At 49.6% G+C, this 10,421-nt stretch overlaps 1 long non-coding RNA gene across 1 annotated transcript; it reads left to right on the plus strand.

Annotated features, from left to right (window-relative positions):
* The first annotated feature begins 6,857 nt into the window (after positions 1-6,857).
* LOC106145302 (uncharacterized) lies at positions 6,858-9,767 on the plus strand. Its single transcript, XR_001230152.4, has 3 exons — positions 6,858-7,092; positions 7,510-7,708; positions 7,972-9,767. It is a non-coding gene; the product is annotated as an uncharacterized LOC106145302 (long non-coding RNA).
* The last annotated feature ends 654 nt before the right edge of the window (positions 9,768-10,421 follow it).

Consider the following 10,421-nt stretch of genomic DNA (forward strand, 5'->3'; position numbering starts at 1 on the left):
GAGACTCACTGTCTACACCAACCTCCAGTGACTACTCAGCAGATGAAATCCACCCCTCTTGTTAGGAGACCTGAGTGTAAGAGGGGCAGAGACTGACTGGTGCTGGTCACTGTCAATCACTTGTCCCTGGATAAGACATGTTTCAAGGTGATGGCCGCACACCTGCCTGAACCCCCACAGCACTGTGGGCTTCCCAAGGGTCAGTAGCCACACATCAGTGACACCTGCTGGGTCCATGACATCATGGACGTGGGGAGCTCAGTGCACACTGAGAAGAGGAAGCCTGTGATCTGAGCCCACACCTAGGACCCTGGACAGTCCCACTCTCACCACCTCACAAGGCCTCTGAGCAAAGACGGCAAAGACGGTTCTAAGTTAGGAAGAAAGGCCTTACTAAGAAGAAAGACTGCCCAGGAATTTCTCTTCATATGCAAAATTGTAGACTGCGGATCATTCATTAAGTTGACTTAACCCCAAACTGACCAAGTGGCTGGACAGAGCTGGGGTCTCACCAGCCCCTGGGCCTGCAGCACTCTACTGCCCCAACCCTGGGCCCACTCAGAGCAACAGGGGCCTTCGCTGATCTTCTTCAGGGGGCAGGTGACAGGAAAAACTTTAGGGTCCTCACCATTCACTTGTCACCTCCCAGGCTCTGGGTGATTCTGTTGTCCACTCTTGGATTCAATGTCCTTGTTCCAGACCTCTGCTCCTCTCACTCATCTTGACATCATCACAGGCCCAAGGGCCCTCTGCATGTGATCTGCAGGGACACATTCTCAGGGACTTTTCCCTTCATATGACCCTGAACAGACCTCCACCTGGGATCCCAACACTGTGACCAGCAGAATTTGGAGCATTCTGGGTGGTGGGATGAAGGGGAACCAAGACACTTTCCAGCTCTTGGGGGAGTGTGAGCCTCTTCCCACTGTGTGCAGGGGTCACCAGTGGACATGGACACGGAGCACCTCATTGCTGTGCAGAGAGGTTGCCACACGAATGTATGGCAGCTACATGGACAGCACAGTCCACTTAAGTCCACATCGTGTGGACAGCTCTCCATCTCCTTAAGAGACAATTGCAAAATGTGGCTTCACAGGCTTCTAGAAGAACAGAACACACATCACAGTACCAATAATGGTACTACTTTCCTTACAAGTGTGTTCTGCTCATTTTTAAGGTATGGGAGGGAGGCTTTCCTGCTCACATACCATCCATAATGTTGTGTTCTGGTGGGAATGACTAGGCTCTTCCTCTTTGAATTTGTTACGTTACTAAATGCAGCTCCTACCCCACTCCAGGGCCAACAGTGCCACCCACTGCACCTAGGCACTCCCCAGGGCTTTCCTTGAGCCTGGACTATCTCTGTGTCCACAGGGTCCCTGACTGGTGGCTAAGGGGCTGTGCTGAGGGCCATTGCCAAGTAGGAATGATGCATCAAAATCCTTGCCAGTGTACCCCATGTTAAATGGACTTGCCTTGGAAATTTGCTGTGTCAATTTTCTCTTTCTCGGGGCTAACAAACTTCAAACCTTGAGCCAACCATTTTTCCCAGTTTGCCTGAGAAATTTCTAGGGAGAGGCAACTTGAAACAAAAACGAAATAAATCAAAACAAGAACACATTGTTTTTTGAAATGGTCATCCATTCTCTCGCCTTCCCTCAGGGGCGAGCAATTTACTCACCTCCAATTTTCAGACGTTCCCCGTACGGGCCACCAAATGCCAAATGCCAATGTCTCGGCTTGGCACAAGATCACGAGCCACCACACAGCTTTGTAGGTTCAAACAGCAATTCTTTATTCCTGATCTCACATCAGCCTCCACACACGCTCAGGGGAAATTCCCAATCTCCCGCACAATTCACGTCCTAAATACTTCCTCTCCAGGAGAACTCAGCGGGAACTCAGGCAGCAGGCACGCCCTACTCCCAGCAGCAATAATCTTCAACCTCCAACTTCCCTAAAACTCCTATTGTCTTAAACCCCGCACACCCTAAACACAAGGACCGGGGATACTTCCTCAAACCTGCAGGATACACCCTAATCCTGGATCCACCCTGGTCATTGAGCAGGGTCACCTTTCTCAAACACACATGCAAGGTCACAGCAAATTTCCAAGGCAAGTCCATTTAACATGGGGTACGCTGGCAAGGATTTCGATGCGTCATTCCTACTTAGCAATGGCCCTCAGCAGGGCTGGATGTGTAGAGACTCACACTCTTTTTTGTCTTTTTTCTACAACTCCAGTTCTCCCTGGAGTCCTGCCTTCTCTGCCTCTGCCTCTGCTCACAGGTCCTGGGAACTTCTGGAAGCTGAACCCCCATTGGAAAGCAGCCACCTATGCTCACGTCAATTGGGCACTGCCTGGTCCCAGTGAGCTCCTTGGGGCCACATCCAGCTGTGGGAGCAGCTGCCCCACTGCATCATGGGGGAGATGCAACTGGGTACCCCCAAATGTATGCCATAGGAGAGACACTGGGAAGGACTTCCATGGAACAAAACTAATGGTACAGGAAGACCAAGTCTGAAATTGTCCCCATTCCGAGAATGTCATGAGTACATCAGAATGTCCACTGTCGTGTTTGGACAGGGAAATCCTCATCATGATTTGGTGATAACGTGGGATCAGAATCTGTGAAAGTAAGGAAAGCGGCTGGCGCTCCTCTCAGGCTTAGTGCAGAACTCTAAAGGTTTTGCACAAACTCTGCCAACACAACTGCTTTATGACCGTGACCAGCTTGTCCACGTGCTCGAGGGACAGAGTAGCAGCAACTCCAAGAAGAGCAGGTTTAGCAGAAACTCTGCACAGAGAAGAACAACTGCAGGAAGATAAGCTGCCCCAGTCCTCTGAGCTGTTGGGAGAGAAAGAAAAATGCCCAGAACACAAAATCCTCTGCTTCTGGAAGAGAGAGAGGGAGAGGCCGAGCAGGGGGAGAAGAATCCCGAACAGACCCACCTCAACAGCACCTCCCAGGAAGCAGGAGGCAGAGGGCAATGGATCTCACTTGTAAAGACTTTCAGATGTGACAATGAATTTATTCTTTAAAACCCTAAAAGTGGGCTGGGGATATAGCTCAGTTGGCAGAGTGCTTACCTCACATGCACAAGACGCTAGGATCCATCCCCAGCACCACAAACAATTAAAAAATAAATAAAATAAAAGTCTAAAAGTATTCACCATAAAAGACTGAACTTGTTTTTGTAAATAAGTATTGACCCATAGGCTTGAAACAAAATTACTAATAAAATAACAAGGGAATAAGTTAAAAATGTGAAATGACAGAATGGAACAAATTATTTACAAATCATATATGTGATATGGGTTTCATGCTAGAATATATAAAGAACAAATACAAATCTGAAACCAAAGCATAGCCTAAGTTTAAAAGAGGCCAAGGAGCCACGTATTGGGCATCCGTAATCTCAGGAGTCAGACACAAGATTCACAAGTTTGAAGCCAGCCTGGGCAATTGTCTCAAAAGAAAAATAAATAAATACATGTAAAGGGTTGGGGGTGTAGCTCAGAGGTACAGTGCCCCTCAAAACAATCCCCGGTAGTAAAAAAGAAGGGGGACAGCAAAGGGCTTGGATAGATGTTCCAGTGGCCAATAAGCACATGTGTGGGGCACTAGGGGAAAGATGCTCAGTGTCATTAGTCACTATAGAAACAAATCAAAATAACAATGACATCTGACAAAATCACAATGACTCCACACCTTCCTACATTAGCCCAGGGACTCTGAAGCGCTGTGGAGAACCCTTGGGCACTTCCTGCCAGAGCCAGGCAGAAGCACATCTTCCCAGCACTCCCACGGCTGGGCACGTGCCCACAGGATGGGAAACAGGGACTCCAATAGCTCCCCCAGGCTAAGGCTCGCCACACCATTCTTCACAACAGGCAGGTGTGGAAACAACCCCGTGTCCATCAACAGAGGAATTCATAAATAAACATGGCTCACAAATATGTTGGATTATTAATTATCCATGAAAAATAAAGTTCTGATGCACTTTACAATCTAGGTAAACCTGAAAACATGACTAAACAAGAAGCAAAATGGTATGTGGTTGTATAATTTCATTTATATGAAATATCTGGAATAGGCAAATTCATAGAGACAGGAAATAGATTCAGGGTTACCTGAGGCTAGGGGTTCCTGAGAATTGATTGCTTATTGGTTAGGGTTTTAGTGCAGGTAATGAAAAAATCCTGGAAATAGTAGTAGTTGTTATATATTTGAATGGAATTGTGGCATGTATTTGCACATTTAAAAGGGTTAATATAGTACATTTTTGTTATAAATATTTCCCAACAAAAAGTCTTCAGGAGGGGCTGTGGATGTGGCTCAAGTGGTAGTGCGCTCGCCTGGCATGCGTGCAGACCGGGTTCGATCCTCAGCACCACATACAAACAAAGATGTTGTGTCCACCGAAAACTAAAAAATAAATATAAAAAAAAATTTTTTTTAAAAAGTCTTCAGGAAAGATGTATAAAATACACTCATTCTGCTCTTTTTTTTTTGGTGTGTGTGTGTGTGTGTGTGTGTGTGTGTGTGTGTGTGTGTGTGAGAGAGAGAGAGAGAGAGAGAGAGAGAGAGAGAGAGAGGTATCAGGACTAGGGATTGGCCCCAGGGGCACTCTACCACTGGACTTTCATTTTTTATTTTGAGACAAGGTCTCACTAAGTTGCCCAGGGTGGCCTCAAACTAGCGATCCTCCTGCCTCTGCCTCCTGAACATCTGGGATGAGAGGCTGTGTCATGCATTTGGCCAAATAATCTTCAAAATACTCACATGAAAACCCCACAGGCCCTTTGGGCTAAGATCCAAAGATTTTTTTTTTTTTAAGAGAGAGTGAGAGACAGAGGGGGACAGAGAGAGAATTTTAACATTTATTTATTTTTTCTTAGTTCTCGGGGGACACAACATCTTTGTTGGTACGTGGTGCTGCTGAGGATCGAACACATGCTAGAGCCACATCCCCAGCCCTAAGATCCAAAGATTTAAAGACAAAAAACAAACCAGCCAACTTCAGACCCAGCTCACAAAGCCAGTGCTTACACCCTAAAGCCTCAAGAGACACTTCCTGAGGCCCTTCCTTTGAAGGCTCAGGAACAGATGGCCCCTCCTGAGGCTGCCCTTCCCCTGGTGCACAGTTCTCCCTACTCTGGAGCAGGAGTCCCCAGGACAGCTCCCGTCCTCTCACTAGACTCACCCTGTGTTGGACAGGAAAGCTGGGGACCCTCAGTGAACAGGACCCACCCTGCAGCCTATAGGTCAGAGCTACCTGTGCCCAGGGTCAGGGCCCGCTCTCACCATTTGGACCCTGGGCAGCTATCCCTGCTACAGTCCCCGACACTGGCCACAGGTCTCCTCATGACCTCCAGGGGGCGACATGGGACTCACAGCCAACACTTGGCAAATTGATTCTGACACTTGGACCAGGCTTTGGCTCTGGAAGTGGAAATGTGGCCTGATTTCCATCCCCAAAAGACTGCAGGGTGCCTCCCACGAACCTCCTCGGCTCTCAGCCCCCACTCCTTCCTGGGCCTGTGAGGACCCTGAGCTGCCAGAGGTCTCTGAGGAAGCCCTTACCTCCTGGCATCACCCATAGAAAAAGGCAGTGACCACAGGAGAATCACTAGGTAGAGGACACAGGCCACCCAAGGAAGGCATGGGCAGGCCTGAGTCACAGCTCTGCCAAAAAAATGGAGAGGGAGGGTCTCCTTAAAATCACTCCCGGAGGACCACAGAGCCTACAGTCACCTACGTGCACTACCACAGTCCTCCCCTCCCAGAACAGAAAGCTTATGAAGTCCTGAGATAGCCACTCAGCATCAACACCTGGTCAACACCTGGTCAGTGCCCCTTCAGCCCACAGGTGGCTGGGAGCCCCTAGGCCTGCCCCTACAGTGTCCACTCTTGCACTCAACCACTCCTCCAGGGTTGGATTCTTTTCCTGGGGCTTTGAGGAGCCCTGTCATCAAACACTCAAGACTGGGGACCCACCTGGCCAAGCCAATCTACACGGGTGGCATCGGGTCACCTCCTCAGGCTCCTTGACTCCCTGGACCACTAAAAGGGCTACATGGTCTCTCCCAGGACATGCTGTCTGCCCTGATACTCTGAAAACTGAGGACCCTCAGCCCCTCCTGCAGCAGGGACCCAGGCCTCCTCACACCTCCTGCTGATTCTCTGCCCCCAGGCCAAAGCCCCTCTGACAGCTCCACCTCCCTGGCAAGACCCCCAACAACCCTCCATGCAGGGGACCCAGCTGTGCAGGCTCAGGGCAGGGGCAATCTCACCCCCAACACAAAACAAACACCCCCTCTCCTGTTGGACCAGGACAAGGTTAGTCTGGCCTTGGCCAGTGGCTTGGCCACTCATAACTGTGTCCTGAGCCCACCCTGCTTTCCTCCATATGTCTCAGGGGAGTCCTAGAGGCTACTAGGTGCAGAATGGATGCTGGGAGCGTCTGTCAGTGGTCCTGGGTTAATGATGGGGGGAGCAGAGTCTGGACAGAAACTGGGGTGTCTGTCCAGAAGTGGACACCAGTGCTCAGGACCCAGAGCTGGTAACTCCTGAGAAGAAGGGACTAAGACAGACACAGGGAAGTAAGCTCTGTCCTTTCAGATGTGGGGAGCTGCACTGAGTTACTACGCCTTCCAGTCCTGATGCACCACTGGGATCTAAAGATCATTGTACTCTGATGCAGTAGTGCCATGACTCATGACCAACCCCCAACCCCCACCCCACTCGGATAGCAAGGCCAGTCTTCTGAGTAAGGATAACCCTGGGTTGAGCAACACTCACCTATTCTTTTGTAATCCTACCCCTTTGCCCTGTTTGGGATAGAAAGTGCCATGGAAACTCCCTTTTTGTGTCCCCTTCTCTTGCTCTGCCTTTGGGTGTGGCCTTCCTAGATGTCTGTCAACCTGCTGACAACAGACATCAGGAAGCTAGACTCAGCCCCTGAAATCTGACCCCTTGCCTCATTTGAATGGCTTCTCCACAATAAAAGGGTTCGGCATATGCTTGCTCTCTCTCTCTTCATGGACCCATAAGGTCAGAGGAGCCATCACAGAACCCCAAAGAAAAGGTATCTGTCTCTGTGTGATTATTTCATGCAGCCCAGGTCACCTGGAGTGACCTTGAGTGTTTTAGTCGTGAGAAATTTAAGATCGGGCAAGGTGGGCAGCAACCAAAGCAGGCAGATTTAAAAAGGCCGCCAAACCAGGCTTTATTGAGACTCACTCCCAGGCAGAACTCCATCAGACCTACAGAGTGGACAGGAGGAGGGGCTGAGGAGAAACCTCGTGGGAGCTCCACTGGACTGGGATTTTACAGGGATCACGGCAGGAAGGGAAGGGCTTGGGACAGGAAAAGGGATTTTTAGGGTCCCTTGTCCCGCTGGAGTTGGTCAGGGGAGCTGGCTGACATTCAGGATTGGCCAGGGGGTTCTGCTGATTGACAGGCGTTTCCATGGGTGCCTGATTGATGTTTCTTTCCTGCGCAGGCTGCTTTGTTCTAAGTCACCGCTGCTGACCTGACAAAAAACATGACAGTCAGAGACCAGAACATTCCAGGTACCATCCAGCACCTGCTCACTGGAGTCTCAGCCTTGATGATTGTCCCTCACTGACACTGATGTTCACTCTCCCTCCCCTGCCCAGGCCCTTGTCCCTAGCCTCAGAGATGCTGTTCCCATCTACCAGGTGAGTGTGGGTGATGAACATTCTGGCCCACAGTCTAGCGGGGACCCAGGAGCTGCCCCTCCCCACACCTTCCTGAGATTTCCAGGAAACAGCAGCCAAAACAGGATCCGGGTGGTGAGCAGGGGAGGGAGGGGCCTGGGAACAGGAGCCACTGAGCCCAGCCGGGAGCAGGCACAGAGCAGTCCCAGGGGGGCCAGGGCCTAGGAGTCTCTGATCCCTGTTCTCAGAAGGACACAGGGTCAGAGGACTCTTGTTTTTTTCAGGAATTACTAAACCCTGAAGTGGACATCTACTGCTGGGTCCATAGCCAAGCTCATGTGGATTCTTAGTTCCCACCAGACAATGCTGCATATGGGCTGAGGGAGGGTCCCACTAGAACCCCAGACCCTCGATGGTGGCGCTTGAGCCCTGGGAGACTGGCACCTGGAGGAGGTGGGGGTCCCTGGGTTTCTGGAGACCCAGACAGGCTGCCCTGGGCTCTGAATGGCCGGAACCAGGCTGCCTGTGCCCAGGCAGAGGGAAGAGCCCCTGTGGGTCACCTGGAAAGGCGCTGAATAAAGACCCCCTCCCTCCTTCGCTCTTTTGGTTCCTGTGGGAACGTCTCTTGGCAGACACTCCCCTCAGGGTCCAGGTCAGCTCTCTCCTGTGTCACGCAGGGGAATCGTGGTCTCTAAGTTGTTCCCACAGGTTTCTCTTCCTGGGAGACAGGAGCTGGGAGGTGGGACCAGGGCAAAGGTCGGGTCTGTCCACAGGGAAGGGTGAGGGTCCCCAGGCCCTGCAGCCAGCAGAGCACTCAGTGGCCCTCACATTCCAGGGACCCACGGTGGCTAGCTCTGGCCACTGATTTCTTTCTTACTCAAAGGCCAGTACTCAGCACATCTTCACCTCTGCTGGGACACGGGACTGTCAGAGTAATCAGGGGAAGGGGCCAGATCCAGACTCAGGCCCTGAACAAGGGCCTCAGGCACTGCCCAAGGCTCCAGCCCTGCCCACCCATCACCTTCCCTGCCTGGTCTCTCCTCTGCACACTCCAGAACCCAGAGCAGAGGCTCAGGGCTTCCCACATGGGGCTCTCCAGATTCCATGGTGATGGGACAGAGGGTCTCCTCCCTGACCTGGGGCCCAGAATGTCCACTGCAGTCTCTTCCACACACTTGGGCCACTGCTCTGCCTCCTTCCCTGAAGACTGAGAAGGGTGACGTTTTCCTGTAGGTTCACTTGGATCAGGCCATCACTTTTCTGGATATTAAGAGTCAATGTACTAAAGCTCAGGGACACTCTCCTAATGCCTAAGAGTTGTCTGTGCTGAGGTGAGAAGTAGGAAGAGACCCTCAAGTGTTCAGCATGACTCGGCTCTAGTGAGGCCCTCTGCATGAACACAGCATCACATCACACACGGTGACTGCTCTCGCCTTGGTGTCCTGGTGCTCTTGGTACAGACTGGCTCCCACACAGTGGCTCCAACAGCAGATACCAAGGTGTCCTGAGCTGCATTCTTCTGGAGAATCCACGGGAGTCAGTTTCCTCACCTTTTCCAGCTTCTAGCTGCTGCCTGCTTCCCTGGCCTGTGGGCCCGGCTCCATCTTTGAAGAAAGCAAGTGGCCCCTGAAGGCTCTCTGCTCTGCTCCTGCCCCACACCTCTGGCTTCTTCTGTCTGTCCTGCTTCCCTCTCTCCCTTACAAGGAAAGGACCTTGTGACTACCTGGACCCACCAGATGGACCACAAGAACCTCTCACAATTATATTAGATTATATGATTAATGTGATTAACATGATTCAATTATATGTGATTAATATTTCCAGAATAGGCAAATATATATGACAGAAAACACTAGCGGTTTTCTAGGAGTATGGGATTTGGGGGGAAATGGGAGAGTGACTGCTAATAAATATAGAGTTTCTTGTGGAGTTGATAAAACTTTTAAAATGGATGTTAATAGTGGTGTACAATTCTATGGATACCTAAAACTATTGAGTCAGACTCTTAAAATGGGTGGCTTTTATGGCATGTGTGTTATAACAATAAAGCTCAATAAAGCTATTATAATTTTTTTTTAAATTTCACCTTTATTTCATTTATTTGTTTTTATGTGGTGCTGAGAATCAAACCCAGGTCCTCACTCATTCTAAGCAAGCACTTTACCACTGAGCTATAACCCCAACCCAAAGCTATTACAAATTAATGAGAAAATGTTCAACAATTCTTAAATTTTTTCCACTGCATGTATTCAGTACCGTATTAGATATTTCTGTAATTTTTCATCAATAATACAATGATCAAAGAAACTCATGGATAAAGGACAGTACATTATGATTAATTCTATTTTTACCCATTCTCTTGTTCTTTTTCCTTCTGAAGTTTTCAGTATTCTGTTATTTTTTATGTATTTATTTATTTTGATACCTAGGGATTGAAACTGGTAGGGGCTCTTTATCACTGAGCTATGTCCCCAGTTTTGTTTTGTTTGGGTTTTTTTTGAGACAGGGTCTCACTAAGTCACCCAGGCTGGCCTCAAACTTGACATCCTCCTAACTTGGCCTCCTAAATCACTAGAATTACAGGCATATACCACTGAATCTGGCCTTTTAGCTATTTTTAAAAACTAATAATTTTCTTCATCAAAGAATGTCCTTATTTTCCCTTTAATCCAGAAAAATGTTCCCCTGGCAACTGGGCATGACACTGCCATTTTATCAGGCCAATCTGTCCACT

This window comes from Ictidomys tridecemlineatus, chromosome 15 (genome assembly GCF_052094955.1).
Source record: "Ictidomys tridecemlineatus isolate mIctTri1 chromosome 15, mIctTri1.hap1, whole genome shotgun sequence".
NCBI lineage: Eukaryota > Metazoa > Chordata > Mammalia > Rodentia > Sciuridae > Ictidomys > Ictidomys tridecemlineatus.